The sequence below is a fragment of the Octodon degus genome, unplaced genomic scaffold (assembly GCF_000260255.1).
Source record: "Octodon degus isolate 3935 unplaced genomic scaffold, OctDeg1.0 scaffold00131, whole genome shotgun sequence".
Lineage (NCBI taxonomy): Eukaryota > Metazoa > Chordata > Mammalia > Rodentia > Octodontidae > Octodon > Octodon degus.
In genome coordinates, this window is record NW_004524707.1 from 894,992 (window position 1) to 899,944 (window position 4,953).

The following is a 4,953-nucleotide window of genomic DNA, read 5'->3' on the forward strand; positions in this document are numbered from 1 at the left end:
TGTTTTAATAATTTTTCTATGAATATTTTTGGCGTGGAATAAATCATCAGAATTTCCATTGTTTCTAATGGGGAAATTCACATTGACATCAAATACTTTGGATTACAAGCATGTTCCCAGAAAGAATTGTGTTTGCAAACCAAGTTTTAATTGTGCTTGTGCTTGAAGCTGAGATATGCCACCTGCTTGCTATGGAAGGAAGTGCAGTTTACAGATGAAAAGCAAGGTCCAAAGCCCAATTCACAAGCTTACCATATCTTTACAACCCTTAGGATTTTTTTTGAATGACTTATCAGAAAGGGAGAAAAGGCTTAAGTAATTTTTGTTTCATAATGTTGCAATTTCTCTTGGAAGTACAAAAGTAAAATGATGATTTTTTCTTGTCTCTTTTCCTCTCTCTCCCCCCACCCCCCAGCCCCTCAGTGCACCACCATGCCCAGTGTCTCTGTCTCCCGCTCAGTGTGCCCGGGGGTGGGGCCAGCACGGCACATGTTGCCAGGGATTGAACTCCAGTCCGTTCTTGCTTAAGCAGATGCTTAGTCTCCTGAGCCATCTCACCAGCCCTCCCCTTCTCTCTTGACCCTGTTGGCATGGACAAAGAACTCAGCTAAAGATCCAGAAAAGAAGTGAAATCAGGTGGACAAGTGAGGAAGAGACAGACAGCTCTAAGCAGGGTTTATTGTGGAGTTCGGGAAGGAAGCTGAGGGTTGGGAGAGAGTAACATTACTGAGAAGTGTTTCCTGAAAGAGAAGACGTGTGCAAGCCTTGGTCCTAACTCAATGTGGAATGCCATCTTTCCTTTCCTTTCTTTATCCAGCAGCAAAACAAAATGAGCTCTGCTGTGCCAGAGCACTTAGTTGTGAGCTATCTGTCCCATTCACCCTGGGCCACCACTACCCACTTCCTCCTTCTGACTTTCAGGGGAAGAAAATTTGAATTCTGTTTAGGTTGAAGCTGTAAAATGGAAAAAAATATTTGTCTTCTTTCTTTTGCTCAGCTTCTCTCTGCTTCTCGGAAAATGCAGTTGTGCTGCACACAGCTGATCAACTGTGTCTGAACCAGATTCCAAGGGAGACCCCAAAGCAGAGGGACAATCAGGGCATCCTCCCACGAGGGAAAGAGTTCAAAGATAAGAGCTCCTGAAGCAGAGGGTCCAGTTACATTTGGTTTAGATTTAGATCCCTCCCCACTGTGTGGACACTTTATTTTTGTCTCTTTGCTTCCTCCTACCCAGTTCTCAGCCCTATTGCTTGCTTTCTTTTTTCTTTTTCTTTTTCTTTCTTCTTCTTCTTCTTCTTCTTCTTCTTCTTCTTCTTCTTCTTCTTCTTCTTCTTCTTCTTCTTCTTCTTCTTCTTCTTCTTCTTCTTCTTCTTTTTTTTTTTGTGGTACTGGGGATTGAACTCAGGACACTGTGCTTGCCAGGCAAGCGCTTATTCTACTGAGCTATATCCCTGGCCCCTCTTGCTTGCTTTCTACCCCTTGTTTTTCTCCCCTCGCTTACTTTTTCCCTTCTTTATTTACCTCTATACCTTAACCCTGTCAATGCTCTCCTGAGAATTTAGTCACAACCGTGTCCCTTGGACATGAGATTTTATATTTTAAGCTTGGCAAGAACATGGTACGTGCCTGTCATCCCAGCTAGTTGGAAGGCTGAGGCAGGAGGATCAAAAGTTTAAGGCCAGCCTGGGCCATCTCAAGATAAAATAAATTTTTTTTAAAAAAAATGGCTGGGGGCGCTGGTGAGATGGCTCAGTGGTCTAAAGCACCTACTTAGAGCAAGCTTAGCAAAGCACAGGGACCGCGGTTCAATCCCCCAGCACCACATGCCAGCCAGCCCCCCCCCCCACACACACACACTAAATAAAAAATGGCTGGGGATATAGCTCAGTGCAAAGGCTAATTGTGACTCACTATAAGCCCCTGGCTTCTACCCCCAGAATCAAAAATTTGGGTTAAAAAAAAAACACGCATGGGCTGGGGAGATAGCTCAGTGGACTAAGGGTCTGTGTGGCAAGCCTAAGGACCTGAGTTCAGTCCCCAGTACTGCATGCTGTGCTGGCCCCAGAACCCCAGGCAGGCTGTGCCGGCCCCAAAATCAGGGGTGGTGGTGCATGCCTGTAATCTCAGTGCTGGGGAGGCTGAGACTGGAAGATCACTGGAAGTCTGAGCTGCATAGTGAGAAACTGTACCAAATAAATAAATAAATAAATACCATGTACCTAGCACAATGCTATATATTTTAAGAGATACACTGATGACTCAGACCAGTGTGTTCAGAAGTCTCAACATATGGGATAAAACCATTGCAACATAGGAAGGAGTGTTCAGTGGAGGTTGAAAGTATGTGCACTGGGAGGAACGGTGTGACCGTTGGGTTCACAGGAGAGAGCATTGCTGGCGTCCAGAGTGCCTACGACTCCAAGGAGGCTGGGCAGGACGCACAAAGAGCTCAGCCCGAGGGCCATCTCCCACCGTCCCCATCTGGCTGCCCCAGATACCACCTGCTCCAGGGAGTCCCTCCAACCCCTAGCCTAGACTGTCTTATGATCTCTGCCATGTCCCAGCTCCAAGTTCCTAATTTGTCACTTCACACCTGTGGCCAAGCCCTGGAGACGACAGTATACGTCTTGCCGACCTGGGTAGCCAATGCCAGCACTGCCTGCCCTGCAGTGGCTCGGGAGGGTTGGGAGCGAAGACAGCATCCAGGCCACGGGGGCAGGGAGGCACAGAGCTGCCTGGCGTGGCCATGCCCAGCTTGAGCAAGTGCACTTCCGCCTCCCTCCGAGGACTTCTTTTCCCACTTTGCCTATGCCTTAGTCTCTTATCTCCAACCCTTCTAGAGTAATCTAGTCCCAGTGGCACCTGTCCTAGGAAGCTCCCCTTAAATCACCAACCTAGCTTTTCCTCTTTGTCTTTGTCCTCAGTATCCAACTTCATACAATAATGGTTCAAAGCAGGGTGTACTTGTGCAGGCTTATAGTCCAGCTTCTTTGGGAGGCTGAGACAGGAAGACCGCTTGACATCAGCGGTTCAAGGCCAACTTAGGCAACAAAGCAAAACTTTAACATAAAATAGGATAGGTATGATAGGGCACACCTGTAACTCCAGCACCCAAGAGAGTGGGGCAGGACCATCAGAGTGAGTTTGAAGCTAGCCTGGGTTACCAAATGAGTTCGAGGCCAACCTGAACTGCATAATGAAACCCTGTTTCAAAAAGACAAAATAAAATAAAATGTTCAGATTTATTGCTTACCCTGCATTTACTCTGTCTACTCTCCCCACTACTGATGCTTCCCTACCAAAGCCTGTCACCATCCTCAAGGCTGGATCAGACGTCAATGAGCACACGTTGTCTTGTTTGCCATCTATGTCTCCATATTAGCCAAGTCTCCCTGACCTCCCTGACCTCCCTGACCTCCTTCCCCATCTCCCTCCTGATACCACTTTCCTTTTCCTTCTATCTCTCTGGGTGCCTCTCGTCTCTCTTCTGGGGCTTCTCTTCCACCAGCTTGGGAGAGTGAGTTTTAACCTGGCTTCCCCAGCTCTCTGCCTTTGGCTTTTGTCTCAGTGAACCCAGTCTTGAGCCATCATCCCCCACACATAGACTAAAGACTTTCTACCGCTGACCCTACCCTCCACTTCCTGTGAAATCTGGAGCCATGTTCCCAATGTGCCCATAACATCTCCCTGTCAGAACATCCCACGTGCACACACCCAAGCCTGCAGGACCCTCCCAGGCACCGATGGGAGCACTGCCTGGATGCCGCAGTCTCTCCCTCCCAGTCCTCCCAAGAACACTGGTCCACATGTCCACCCAGGGTGCTTACTGTCTGTCCTTGCCTCCTGTGTGGCCTCAGGTTCTCACTGTCTTGCTAGAGATGGTTCAGTTGGCTTCTAACACACCTTCCTGTAGATAGGAATTCTATCCTTCCTCCACATTTCCACAGGTAGTCCTGCTCCCTTTCCTGCTCTCCCCTCCCATCTCTTCTTCCTCCTGTTTTTCTTTCTCTTCTCCCCACCTGTGCTTCTCCTCCTCCTCCATCATTATCACCACCACCACCATCTGTGCTCCTATAATCTCCCCAGTCCCCATTCTGATCTCAGGGACCAAGGAACAACCCCTCTTAGCTCCCTTTGGACAGTCAAGGACACTGTCGAGTCTAATGAGGAGCTACAGCCAGCCAAACACATTTCAGTTTCCTCCATTCATCCTGCAAGATGGGATTCCATAGACCTTCACCCTCCTTCCCATTGTCCTTGCTCTAAACAGGAAGAAAAGTGACAACAACGGCCAGATTGGGCAGAACATAGTTATTTTTTTCTTGCAATCTACTGACCTCTAAACTCAATTATAAGTTTGTTTGTATTTAAATTATAGGCTTTATACAAGGAAGAAGCAAAAAAGAAAGGAACACAAGCTTTGAAAATAGGCTGCTGGGGCTGGTGAGATGGCTCAGTGGTCTAAAGCACCTACTTAGAGCAAGCTTAGCAAAAAAGCACAGGGACCGCGGTTCAATCCCCCAGCACCACATGCCAGCCAGCCCCGCCCCCTGGTGGGCTGAGCTGGCCACACACACACACACACACACACACACACAAATAAATAAATAAAATTTAAAAAAAAGAAAGAAAATAGGCTGCTGATTGCTTTGCTGCTCCAAGCCCCCCACTCTCCACATAGCACATTGTTAGACCCAGGAAGGGGCAGCATACAGAAAACTGGGGTCTTTTGTTCTCATGGACCTTTTGGTTTTTTCTCTTCCTGCAGAGCTGGGGATTGAACACAGGGTGCAGTACATGCTAGGCAAGTATATGCCACCAAGCTATAGCCCCAGTAGAACACAAATGCTTCCGCTAGCATTTCTGTATGTTTGGAAATTTTCCAAGTGCTCCCTGGAGTTAAGGATTAGACCAGCTCCAGGCCCTGTCCCATAAGATGTACACTGCTTGGCT